We start from the raw sequence: 14,241 nt of genomic DNA on the forward strand, positions 1-14,241 counted from the left end.
CTTAGATTAAGCTTGATCCGTATCTTGCCCTCATCTTGCCGCCTTGGTTCAGTAACTCTTTAATACCCTTGACAAGCAAAATTCCATCAAATAAAAAGATAAAAATCACGCAATGCTAGGTTATAGTCCAACTGGTTTATTGGGAAGCACTCGTTTTTGGAGTGCTGCTCCTTCATCAGGTGGTTGTGGAGTATAAGATTGTGAGACAGAATTTATAGCAAAGGTTACAGTGTGATGTAACTCAAATGATACATTGAAAAAGACCTGGATTGTTTAAGTATCATTTGACTTGCATCATGCTGTAAACTTTTGCTATAAATTGTGTCTTACGATCTTATACTCCACAACCACCTGATGATGGAGCAGCGCTCCAAAAGCTAGTGCTTCCAAATAAACCTGTTGGACTATAACCTGATGGTGTGTAATTTTTAACTTTGTCCACCCCAGTTCAACACCGGCATCTCCAAATCCCAAATAAGAGAAAGTGTTGGAGAAACTCAACAGGTCTGGCAGCAGAGCGAAAGAGTTAACATTTTGAGTGCAATCTATGTCTCCTCTTCAGAACTGACAAAAAAAATCGATCTTCAAAATGGGTGTCACCTTCATTATCGATCTTATTAGATGTAAAGTCACAGAGAAAGCCCTGTATCATATGAGTCCTGTGCATAGAGAAGGCATGAGCTCATTCAGGCCCATGTAGTAAGTTACCATTGTCCTAGCATTGAAATCTATTAACTCAGCAAGTGTCAGTTGGCATCAGCTTTGAGTTCAGAGTTGCTGACAGTTGCAGCTTAATTACGTATACACCAGGGAATTTTATTTTTTGACTGTGATGACAGTTTTACGGTGTGTGTATTTTGCAAATCTTCTGTAACCCAGTGAGCTCCACATCAACATTTCATGTTCAAAATGGAACTTGTTCAGTTTTTAAAAGATTCAATCTATTTTAGCTTGCTAGCTCTTAGGTTTGAGGATTATTTCATAGAAATTAGGAAAGTTGTGGTTTTGTAGCCCATGATATCGTTTTCACCTTGACTATTAGCTTCTTTATCTGGCTAGGTTGGTGAATTCAGGATGTGGTTCTCTCTTAAGTCCATTCTTGAAGTGGCTATTTCCTTCGTTAGCATGGAAAGTAAACGTTAAGAGTTCTTTCAACTACAGAAATCATCACATCTGAACCTGGCTCTGCCCAAAGAAATCCCTGCAATCCCTGTGCTTCTTTATCCCCATCTCCCTGAATCTCTACCCAGGGACAATGACAGCAAATATTGTATCCCCATCAGCACGCAAAGTGAAATTAACTAATTCATTGCAGAATGTTCACATAGCCTGTGCTTTTGCATTTCATTCCCAACAAGGTCACTGTTGAATCTAGGTAAAGTGCATTAAAGGCTACTAAATTTCGGAAGGGTATCACATTCCTGCTTGATCTCTCCTCACTGTACAATCGCACTTCCTTGTGAAGACCTAGAGTGATTTTCCCATTGATAGCTTGGTATTGCCACGTCCTCACTAAAGCTTCTAATTCTGTACCGGCAGAAAATTAAAGTATTTGCAGTTCCCAAATAGACAAGGGGTCTAGACATTCTGATGAAATGAAGGAGACCCACTCTTGTAGTGACTACTGTTCCTAGAAAGAATCCTCGAGACCTGAATGAACTGATGATTGATTTGGCCAGATCAAACATATGGAGCATGCTCTGAAAATGTGCTCCAAATGTGTCAAGAGCTGGGAAATAATTTCAGGAATGCATAAACTGCAACTTTTGTCACAAAATTGGGAGGAAATGTTATTTCACTTCCTCCAGGCTTTTAGAATGAATCCAGGCCATGCTAACGACGACTGGATTTCAGGTACTTGGGCAATGCCTGGTTTTATACACTCTTGACTCCAGCCATAAATGACATTTACTACTTGCAACATCATCTAGCTCAACAGTGCTGCTGCATGAATGCAAGTTACACACGGTGGGTCAGCTGCTTACTTGTGTCTCAGTTAGATTGCTCCTCTGTGTTTTGCACAGCTGGAGTCTGAACACCAGCTCCAGGAACTGAACAGTGTTCTGGAATCTGATATGCTTTAAGTCTTGCTGCCTGCTGAGAGAGAGTGGCAGTGCTGGACATGTTGGAACCAAGTATGCTAAAGGTTAAAATGTCAATGCTTTGAATTCCGGTTTCAGATTACTGCTGGCAGCAGGATCAAACAGGAAACTGCTTTCTCCTTTTGCCATGATCCTGCTATTTTATCTTAAAAATGTGTTGCTGGAAAAGCGCAGCAGGTCAGACAGCATCAAAGGAACAGGAGAATCAACGTTTTGGGCATTAGCCCTGAAGAAGGGCTTATGCCCGAAATGTTGATTCTCCTGTTCCTTTGATGCTGCCTGACCTGCTGCGCTTTTCCAGCAACACATTTTTAAGCTCTGATCTCCAGCATCTGCAGTCCTCACTTTCTCCTGCTATTTTATGTCTAATTCTAAGATGTTTTGCCAAACCCTGTGTCACTTATCCTTGTTTCATAATTCCCAATAGGCATTACGTTTTGTGACAGAAAAGCAAAAGTTGCATTTTTAATGGTATCTTTCATTGTACAGCTATTTTTATGACCAGTTTATTGATGTTTGTGAAGTTATTTTAAACTGCTTCAGGCTCACTTATTTTATGCAATTGCAATTTTCTAACTACGTGTTAAAAGCAAATAGAGTTTTTTTAAAAATTAGAAGGCAGGAAACAACTGCATATTTAAGGATAATAATGGCAGCTTTGATAATAAAGAATGGCATGAAAAGTTCCATTAATTTGTTTTAAGAAGTGTTTGAATATTTTGAAACTGAGAATCAAGATCCGTGGAGAATTTCAATGAAAAAGGTTGCTAAACATAGTGTGTGCTGTTACTTTTTATCAAGGGCAGAATAAAAACAGCATCTGTGTAAAGTTCTGAGACCCTTCCATGTGAAAAAAATGAAACGGAACCCCAAAAAAGTGGTGTGGATGGATCAATGAGATGAACTGAGAAAATAGTTGAAAAAGTACATCTTAATTAGACCTCTGAGGGGGAAGCAATGAGATTTCACTGGATTTCTGAAGCTGGAATGGACAAAAGGCAAAGCAAAGGGTTGAGAGATCAGGAGTAGAGACATAGAGCATGGAAACAGACCCTTCTTTCCAACTCATCCATGCCAACCAGACTAAATTCATTAGTCCCGTTTGCCAGCATTTTGCCCATATCCTTCTAAACCAATCAGAGCAAGGAAATTGGTGAAACAGGCTTGTGTTCCAGGGAGCCACCTTAAAAACCAGGAAAATGATCTTTAAGTTGGATTTGTAAAGATGTGAGGAGCCAGGAGCGAGAACTATGCAGATACAGAGCAAATGTAGTAAAGTTTGAGGAGCCAGGAGAGTTGGATGTGTTGGAAAACTGGAAGTCCAAGCAGACCAAAAATAACTAACTTTTGTGTTTTATATCGTGCATTTAATATTGAAGTGGCTGGAAAGTTTGATATTTTAAAAAGAGAATGCTAAAAGAAAGGTTAGGAAGGATGAATAAAAGTTTGGGTGAGAGATAAATGATAGAGTCTTTAAACAAAATGGAGAAACATGCATTTGAGGAAGAGAACTTCAGACAATTGGAACTTTGGCAGTTGAGCACTAAATAGTAGAATGAAGGGTCGGGTAAGGTACAAAAGGCTGGGATCTGAGGTGGGAAGGGGAAGATCTTGGTGTGCAGGATGCTAGACTGTGGATAGATTTAAAAACAATGAAAATTGAGACCTGGAGGACTTGGAGCTCAGTCAGCAAGAACAGGAGTGGTCTCTGAATAGAGCTTGGTGTCAGATTAAGTACACCAGCAGGGTTTGACATAAGCTAATGTTTCTGGAGGTTTGCAAGTTGAGGGATAGCTAAGAGAGCAGCAGCATAATACCTGAAATACAAGACCAGGAGTTGCTATTTAGTCCAGTTCTGCCTTTTAGTTAAATCATGGCTGAACGTTAATTCAACACACACTATCCACTTTTTGATCTGTTGCCCTTGACATCTAATATGATAAAAATGTATTGATTAGTTTTGTGAATTTCAAGTAAATTGACATCCACAGCATTTGGAAAGCGTTCCAAATTTTCACAACCCCTTGTGTGAAAGATTGATTTCTGATTTCAGTCCTAAGTGATTGTGGTTAGCACTGCTGCCTCACACCAGGGGCCCAGGTTTGATTCCAGCCTTAAGTGACTGTGTGGGTTTCCTCTGGGTGTGTTCTGGCATGTGTAGGTTAGGTGCATTAGCCATGGGAAATGTAGAGTAATAGGGTAGACGAATGGGTCCAAGTGGAATACTTTTCAGAAGGTCAGTGTGGAGTTGTTGGGCCTAATGGCCTTTTCCCACACTGTAGGGATTCTAAGATTCTATAATTAATTTGAAAGTTCTGGGTTTTCCCACCAAAGATAAACAGATTTTTCGTATCTATCCTTTAACCTGGATCCTTGATATTGTGAGACAGCAGTGCTAACCACTGAGCCACTTAGGACTGAAATTAGATTCTCTTGACCTTTGGAAGACTAGAATGGCAATACAAATTAAGTGTCCTTAAGTTTAATTTTTTTCAGCCTAGTAATATTCTGATGTTCCAAGTTCATTATATTCTTCCTGAGCACCCTAAACTAAGCTGGGTGTGAGTGAAGCTGTACGTAACTGAAGAATCTGTTCCCCTCATTTATAATCCAACACCACCTTAAGATAAAGGCTAACACTCATTTAGCCTGGTGATTACTTTTTTTAATATGGGTCTGGATGTGATAACTGTAGGGTGAAGCAGGTGCATTGACCATTTTAAGGGGTGAATTTAAGTGGCTTTCAGGATAAAGATGAGATAAAACTTAGCTTGAGGTTAAACAGGGCACAACATTTGCAGACAAAGGGCTTATGCCCGAAACGTCGAATCTCCTGTTCCTTGGATATTGCCTGACCTGCGCTTTTCCAGCAACACATTTTCAGCTCTGATCTCCAGCATCTGCAGACCTCACTTTCTCCTTGAACATTTGCAGACAGTCTGGTGATTTCTGAGGAGAATGGCTGAGGAGCACAGAGATTATGGTGAAGGTACAAAGTTTGTAGCATGAAACAAAAGTTGATGGCTTAAGATCTTTTTGTAATAAACACGTGAATCAAATGAGAGAAGAGCAGTAAAGATGGGCAACAGATGGGTGAGGGTATAAGAAAGTTTAGACTGTTGCTTCAATCGTGTCCTGGTGAATTCCTTATTTTGGCCATTGTGATACAATACACCACAGGAACAGACCTTTCCACCCACCAAGCCTGTGCTGATTCGCCAATGATGTGGTCAGGTCTTTGTATAAACAAAATGTTTACTGCACAAATGAGCTGAGGATCTCTAATGTTTGTCACTTGACTACTTTGGTGTAACTTCTGAAGCTTTTGCTAAATGAGACTGAAGGGATTCTTATCTCAGCACCAATCAATGATAGCACTACTTTCTGCTACGCTGTCTGGAAATTCCGCTAACACTTCCATCTCTACATTAAACTAGCTGTTCTTTCACTGTAACTGCAATGTTTCTTGTACTTCAAAACCTTCCTTCCTGATAGGACTGACTGCCCCTTTTCCCCAGAAGCTGCTAATCTCTCCCCCTCCCCAGACAGACTGATCCATTCTCTATATCCCTACCTCTCCTGAGGGATCAACTTGCCCCAGCTCCCTGTGTCTCCTGAAGCTGCGTCCTCATTCGTGTTCTCAGTTTTGGCTCAGTCAATAACCCAATGAACTCTGGAGTCAGAACATTAGAGCTTCCATTGCCTTTTCAGGAAACTGAGCACAAAATTTGGGTTTGCAAGCTTCCGTGCTTTTCTGAGGTGAGCTTTTAAACCCTCTGAAGTAGGTGTATTAAATCCTATACCATTCTTTAGAAGAAAAGTTGTTGTGTTCTTGCTATCCCAGCCAAAATGTATCCTTAATCAGCATTACTGAAGGTTGATTATGTGATCACGATCTCATTGCTATTTGTTTGAGTTTACTGGGTGAAAATTGATAATTACATTCCATAAAACATCTGTTGCTTGGAAAGCATATGGGGAACACTGAGGCCATTTGCAGAACCCCCAAATGTCCCTCTTCCTGAAACACAAAATAAGATACAACCCAAAAGTACACTTATCTGCAGCTCAGATACTGTACCTGCTTCCTGTAATAGCAAAGCCATGGAGGAAATCATGATGTAAATATTCATCCTTTCCAGAATTTTAGACAGCTTTGTTTAAGGCAGCAGATACTTCAGTTTGAATGTTTCCGGCTCTGCTAGGTTTTCAACCACACTGAACACCAGCCACTTCCTAGAAGGTGCCAGTGCAACCTTAATATAGAATTAGCTTGTTACAATCTCCTTTCATTTAAAACAACATAATATTCAGCTGTCAGCAGCAGCTTTCACTTCTTGCACGAGATTTCCAAAATGATAATAAACTTTGAAAACTGACAGATTTGCTAGGTAGCCCCCACCCTTGTGATTGTTTCCTGAACACAGCCTCCAGTCTCCTAAGATTTTCTGCATGTTATAGCTGTGCATCTGACTGCTCACAGCCCCTCTTCCTGGTCATGTCAGATATTGAAAGAACAGGTACAACATGGGTTAGACACAACTGTCTCCTCCAAATTCATCTATCAAACAATCCCAGAGCATATACAGTATAGAAGCAAGATCCTATTAAGCTGAAAATAAACAAAAAAACTGCAGTAAGCAGGTAGAGTAGCAGAGTTAACCTTTCAGGTTTGTGATCTTTCATTAAAACATTTCAACTGATTTTGCCTGACCTAAGTATTTCCAGTATTTTCTCCTCTGTTTCAATTTCACTTGCACTGCAGGATAGGTCCAGAGTAATGCTCTGTCTGCAATGCCACATCATTCTCAAGATGATAAAGTAGATAGATTGGGTAAACACTAAAACACACCCAGGGCAAGTGCATCACGTATTAGAATCAGCATAAAGCTTATGTGTTCTGAGGACTGTTCACATTGCAGCCTGTGTTCAGAGGTAGGATTCTATACGGTGTGGGTACCCAGGGCTTTATTACTTTATTTTTCTTTTGGTTGTAATCTGAAATGGACTGGCAGAGAGTCGGGCGAGACCACTGGCCTGATGCTCAAACTCGTGAAAGTTTCCTTTCTGTGATAGCTGTTTGGAGTTGAGTAAGTTCCACCTGGTAGTAAATTGTATATCAGCGCAGCAGGTTTTTTCGTGAAAAGTTAAGTTCAGTGTTAATGATTTGCTACTAAAATTTTATTGATTACTTAAAGAAAAGTTACAATGCTGTTATCTTAACAACCACGTGATGCACTTGCCCTGGGTGTGTTTACTCTATACCCAGTCTGTCTATTTTATCATCCCATGAATGATGTGGCATTGTAGACAGCATTACTCTGAACCTATCCTGTGCCGTAAGTGAAATTTAAACAAAGAAGAAAATACTGGAAATACTCGTCAGGTAATATCAGTTCAAAGGTTTTGATGAAAGATTACAGACTTGAAAGGTTAGCTGCTTAAAGTATTTTTTTAAATTTCAGCTTAATAGTATTGTAATAGTTTCAAAGTACTAAGTGATGTGTTTTAACAGATGACTGTTACAGCATGGTGAGCAAATAAGTGGAGAAGATAGACTGTAAAGTTTAGGATTGGGAGTTGCTGGCAGGAGAGGATCAATTTAGTTTTAGACTAACAATGATTTTACATATTGATGGGAAGAATATGGAGACATTGTACTCGGAAAAAATAATTATTTAAATGGGGTAGAGGAAACCGAATGCATTGCTAATCAGTGCAAAGGTCACTGGAAGTATAGATGCAGGTTAATAAAGACATTACATACAAATCAATGGGCCCTTCAATAAGATGGCTGATCTGATTGTAAACTCAAATCCATATTTCTGATTACCACTGTTAACTTTTTATTCCCTGCTTCACATGAATCTATCTACCTCTGCCTTAGAAATATTCAACAGTGCTTCCACCACTGTCCAGGAAGAGAGTTCCAAGGACTCTCCACCCTCTGAGTGAGAAATTACTGCCTCATCTCTGCTTTAAATAGACAACCCATGATTTTTAAAGTAACTCCAAGTTCTAGATTCTCCCACGTGAGGAAATATCTCCTCCATATAGCCTGGTCAAGACTCCTTCAAGATTTTATCTTGCCACTTGCTTTTAGCTCCAATGAATATAAGTGTAACCATCTAACCTAAGGGAGCCTGCCCATTGTACACATGGTTGCTCAGTGCAGCCTCACAGTACCAGGGATCCATGTTTGATTCTGGCCTTGGACAACTGTCTGTGTGGAGTTTGCACATTCTCAACGTGTCTGCGTGGGTTTCTTCCCACAATCCAAAGATGTGCAGATTAAGTGAATTGGCCATGCTAAATTGCTCATAGTGTTCAGGGATGTGTAGGTTAGGTGCATTAGTTAGGAGAAAGTATAGAGTAATAGGGTAGGGAAATGGTTGGGTTCATGTTCGGAGGGTCAGTGAGGACTTGTTGGGCCAATTGGCATGTTTCCACACTGTAAGGATTCTATGAAACCTCTTTGAACTGCCTCCAATGCATCTTTCCCTTTTCAAATAAAAGGGGATTGATATGTTGTATAGTACTCCAGATGTTGTCTCCCAGTGCCTGAAGCATAATCTTACTATTTTTAGGCTCAGTTATTCACATGATCATACTAACCTTTTGCGATTCATGCACAAAGACACCCAGATCCCTCTGCACCTCAAGCCAGATAATCTTGCACCGTACGGGTGGCACAGTGGTTAGCACTGCTGCCTCACAGCGCCAGAGACCTGGGTTCATTTCCCGACTCAGGCGACTGACTGTGTGGAGTTTGCACATTCTCCCCGTGTCTGCGTGGGTTTCCTCCCACAGTCCAAAGATGTGCAGCTTAGGTGAATTGGCCGTGCTAAATTGCCCGTAGTGTTAGGTAGAAGGGGTAAATGTAGGGGAATGGGTGGGTTGCGCTTCGGCGGGTCAGTGTGGACTTGTTGGGCCGAAGGGCCTGTTTCCACACTGTAAGTAATCTAATCTAATCTAATTTAGATAAGGTACTTCTCTCTTTATTATTCCTGCCAAAATGGGCAATTTCACACTTTCCCACATTGAACCTGGTTCAATGCCACATCTTTGCCCATTCACTCAACTTATCTGTATTATTTTATAATCTCCTTGAGTCCTTTTCACAGTATTCTCTTACCTGCCTTTGTGTTGTCAGCAAAGTTTGCAATCATTCCTTAATACAATTATTTTAAAAAGGCATTGGTGTTAACTTATAAAGGAATAGAATTGAAAAACACAGATTGTTAGTTATATTAAAAATTGGATAAATTACATCATACACTATGAATCCTAAAGGAGATACAAAAATAGTTTTACAGGAATTATGCCAAAACTGAGTTTTTTTCTTTATCTTTTTAAGGGGATGTGGGTGGTTCTGGCGATTTGTAGTCCATAACTAATTGATCTTCCTCGGCCTTTTAAATGAGCAGATAAGAGTGACCTCCACTACCTCACTGCTAATGCTATTCCACTGCTAATGATCATTTTCTATGAGGTTTGACAAGTACTCTTCTGAAAGCTGAAGAATTTTGACTTTGTGGTGGTTGTGGAATTTGAGGTTAATGGGAGCATGTGAGTGAAGCTGAGCAGTCAGTACAAAGGCAGTAGTGTCTACTCATATGATCTTAGTCAGGAGAAAATATAAGTTACTATTGTCCAAATAATTGCAGAATCCAATATGAAAGAATCAGTGAGGGAGGACTACATTATGTCACCTGCTGAGATGGATTCTGTAGGGCGCTCCTATGCCTATGAACTAAGATCCACTATCAAAGACCCCCTTTTTTTGTTAAGCTTGCAATATCATCTCAGTTCAGAATAAAAACAGGTCCATTCCTTAAAGAAAACAGGTTCTAAACAAACACCAGATCAGAAATTAGGGTCAGCAAGTCATTTGTTTAAAATAGTTCATGCAGATAAACTCTAGTTCAATTATTGGACACACATCATTTTGAAGACAGGTGGTCAGGAATCTTTCGACCTTAGGACTAATAGGGTTTTGATATCAGCCCTCTTGAACCCAAGGTATTGGTCAGGAATTGTTTATTTGAACAGCATATGTTACTTGCACTTTCTGACATGTTAATGAACACTTTTTCATGTTCAGAATCTACTGAAATGAGCTGGAGGTCATTCTTAACATTTATAGAGCTGAATTAATTATTCAACACTCTTTCTTATAAAATCCAGCAGTGAGAAACAGATACTCTGGGAGTTACTGTCCTATTGTTTGAAACACATTAGATGGTAGAAGCATTGAGAAAGTTTAAAAAATTAATTTACGTGGATGATATCAGAACTGAGACAGTGTAACTATCAGGAAAATTTGAAGATTCTAGAAAAAGAAAGGATAAGGGAAGATCTGATTTGAACACTCAGATTATTTGAGAGATTTATAAAATGATGAGGGGCACAGGTAAGATGAATGGCAAAGATTTTTTTCCATAGTGTAGAGAGTTCAAAACTAGGGGCATACTTTTAAGGTGAGAGGAGAAAAATTTAATAGGAACCTGAGGAGCAACTTTTTCCACAAAGGATGGTTGGTATATGGAATGAGTAAAAAATGAGGTCTGCAGATGCTGGAGATCACAGCTGCAAATGTGTTGCTGGTCAAAGCACAGCAGGTTAGGCAGCATCTCAGGAATAGAGAATTCGACGTTTCGAGCATAAGCCCTTCATCAGGAATAAGAGAGAGAGAGCCAAGCCGGCTGAGATAAAAGGTAGGGAGGAGGGACTAGGGGGAGGGGCGATGGAGGTGGGATAGGTGGAAGGAGGTCAAGGTGAGGGTGATAGGCCGGAGTGGGGTGGGGGCGGAGAGGTCAGGAAGAGGATTGCAGGTTAGGAGGGCGGTGCTGAGTTGAGGGAACCGACTGAGACAAGGTGGGGGGAGGGGAAATGAGGAAGCTGGAGAAATCTGAATTCATACCTTGTGGTTGGAGGGTTCCCAGGCGGAAGATGAGGCGCTCCTCCTCCAGCCGTCGTGTAGTTGTGTTCTGCCAGTGGAGGAGTCCAAGGACCTGCATGTCCTCGGTGGAGTGGGAGGGGGAGTTAAAGTGTTGAGCCACGGGGTGATTGGGTTGGTTGGTTCGGGCGGCCCAGAGGTGTTCTCTGAAGCGTTCCGCAAGTAAGCGGCCTGTCTCACCAATATAGAGGAGGCCACATCGGGTGCAGCGGATGCAATAGATGATGTGTGTGGAGGTACAGGTGAACTTGTGGCGGATATGGAAGGATCCCTTGGGGCCTTGGAGGGAAGTGAGTGTGGAGGTGTGGGCGCAAGTTTTACATTTCCTGCGGTTGCAGGGGAAGGTGCCGGGGGTGGAGGTTGGGTTGGTGGGGGGTGTGGATCTGACAAGGGAGTCACGAAGGGAGTGGTCCTTGCGGAACGCTGATAGGGGAGGGGAGGGAAATATATCCTTGGTGGTGGGGTCCGTTTGGAGGTGGCGGAAATGGCGGCGGATAATACGTTGTATGCGCAGGTTGGTGGGGTGGTAGGTGAGAACCAGTGGGGTTCTGTCTTGGTGGCGGTTGGAGGAGCGGGGCTCAAGGGCGGAGGAGCGGGAAGTGGAGGAGATGCGGTGGAGGGCATCGTCGATCACGTCTGGGGGGAATCTGCGGTCCTTGAAGAAGGAGGCCATCTGGGTTGTGCGGTGTTGGAATTGGTCCTCCTGGGAGCAGATGCGGCGGAGACGAAGGAATTGGGAATATGGGATGGCGTTTTTACAGGGGGCAGGGTGGGAGGAGGTGTAGTCCAGGTAGCTGTGGGAGTCAGTCGGTTTATAATAGATGTCTGTGTTGAGTCGGTCGCCCGAGATAGAAATGGAAAGGTCTAGGAAGGGGAGGGAGGAGTCTGAGACAGTCCAGGTGAATTTCAGGTCGGGATGGAAGGTGTTAGTAAAGTTGATGAACTGTTCAACCTCCTCGTGGGAGCACGAGGCAGCGCCGATACAGTCATCGATGTAGCGGAGGAAAAGGTGGGGGGTGGTGCCAGTGTAGTTGCGGAAGATGGACTGTTCCACATATCCTACAAAGAGGCAGGCATAGCTGGGGCCCATGCGGGTGCCCATGGCAACTCCTTTAGTTTGGAGGAAGTGGGAGGATTGAAAAGAGAAGTTATTCAGGGTGAGGACCAGTTCAGTCAGTCGAAGGAGGGTGTCAGTGGAAGGGTACTGGTTAGTGCGGCGGGAAAGGAAGAAGCGGAGGGCTTTGAGTCCTTCGTGATGGGGGATGGAGGTGTACAGGGACTGGATGTCCATAGTGAAAATAAGGCGTTGGGGACCGGGGAAGCGAAAATCCTGGAGGAGGTGGAGGGCGTGGGTGGTGTCCCGAACGTAGGTGGGGAGTTCTTGGACTAAAGGGGACAGGACCGTGTCGAGGTATTGGGAGATGAGTTCGGTGGGGCAGGAGCAGGCTGAGACAATGGGTCGGCCGGGGCAGGCAGGTTTGTGGATTTTGGGCAGGAGGTAGAAACGGGCGGTGCGGGGTTGTGGGACTATGAGGTTGGAGGCGGTGGATGGGAGATCCCCTGAGGTGATGAGGTCCTGGATGGTCTGTGAGATGATGGTTTGGTGGTGGGAGGTGGGGTCGTGGTCAAGGGGGCGATAAGAGGAGGCGTCTGCGAGCTGGCGTTTGGCTTCAGCGGTATAAAGGTCGGTGCGCCAAACTACCACCGCGCCTCCCTTGTCTGCGGGTTTGATGGTGAGGTTGGGATTGGAGCGGAGGGAGTGGAGGGCTGCACGTTCTGAGGGTGAGAGGTTGGAGTGGGTGAGAGGGGTGGACAGGTTGAGTCGGTTGATGTCACGGCGGCAGTTGGCTATAAAGAGGTCGAGGGCGGGTAGGAGGCCTGCACGGGGTGTCCAGGTGGATGGGGTGTGTTGGAGGCGGGAGAAGGGGTCGTCAGAGGGTGGGCGGGAATCTTGGTTGTGAAAGTAGGCACGGAGGCGAAGGCGGCGGAAGAATTGTTCAATATCTCGCCGCGTGTTGAACTCATTAATCCGAGGGCGTAGGGGAACGAAGGTGAGGCCCCTGCTGAGGACTGATCTTTCATCCTCAGAGAGGGGGAGATCTGGAGGGATGGTGAAAAAATCCTCTTCCTGACCTCTCCGCCCCCACCCCACTCCGGCCTATCACCCTCACCTTGACCTCCTTCCACCTATCCCACCTCCATCGCCCCTCCCCCTAGTCCCTCCTCCCTACCTTTTATCTCAGCCGGCTTGGCTCTCTCTCTCTTATTCCTGATGAAGGGCTTATGCTCGAAACGTCGAATTCTCTATTCCTGAGATGCTGCCTAACCTGCTGTGCTTTGACCAGCAACACATTTGCAGCTGGTATATGGAATGAACTGCCAGAGGAAGTGGTAGATGCAGGTTCAGTTATATTTAAGATATTTGGACAGATACATGAATAGTAAAGGTTTAGATTAGATTAGACTACTTATAGTGTGGAAACAGGCCCTTCGGCCCAACAAGTCCACATCGACCTGCCGAAGCGCAACCCACCCATACCCCTACATTTACCCTTTCACCTAACACTACGGGTAATTTAGCATGGCCAATTCACCTGACCTGCACATCCTTGGACTGTGGGAGGAAACCGGAGCACCCGGAGGAAACCCATGCAGACACGGAGAATGATCAAACTCCACACAGTCAGTCGCCTGAGGAGGGAATAGAGGGATATGGGCCAAATGCAGGCAAGTGGGACTAGTATAGTTTTGAGAAAGTTGGTCAGCGTGGCCGAGTTTGACCAAAAAATCTTTTCCTGTTTTTGTGCTAAAGGACTCTGACTACAAAGTATAAAGGGATGGAGGTAGTATTGAAGAAAATGTTTCCATTTGTGGAGTTGATATAAATACGATAAATCTAATGGGGAATTTGAGAAATTTGTTTATCTAATTCAACTGAAATATTGTGAATTTTAAGCATGAGTGCCTTGCAGAGGGCCCAAAAGAGATGGTTCCAGGGTTGTGGATTTTTTGATGGATGTTTAGGTTGGATAAACTGGATTGTTCTTCGTGGAGCAAAGGAGATTTTAAAAAGACCAAGTTTTAGATTAGGAAGACGAAAGAAAAGCCTTTCTTATTATCTGATAGAACAAGGACTAAGTGATGTAATATTTTGGGCAAGAAATGAAAGGGGAATTGAGG

The 14,241-nt window shown here is 43.2% G+C and overlaps 1 protein-coding gene across 6 annotated transcripts in view; it reads left to right on the forward strand.

Annotated features, from left to right (window-relative positions):
- The window catches only part of pisd (phosphatidylserine decarboxylase), a 112,474-nt gene that overhangs the window by 72,455 nt on the left and 25,778 nt on the right, over positions 1-14,241 (forward strand). The gene's annotated exons all lie outside the window — the stretch shown is intronic.

This window comes from Hemiscyllium ocellatum, chromosome 24 (assembly GCF_020745735.1).
Source record: "Hemiscyllium ocellatum isolate sHemOce1 chromosome 24, sHemOce1.pat.X.cur, whole genome shotgun sequence".
Taxonomy (NCBI): domain Eukaryota; kingdom Metazoa; phylum Chordata; class Chondrichthyes; order Orectolobiformes; family Hemiscylliidae; genus Hemiscyllium; species Hemiscyllium ocellatum.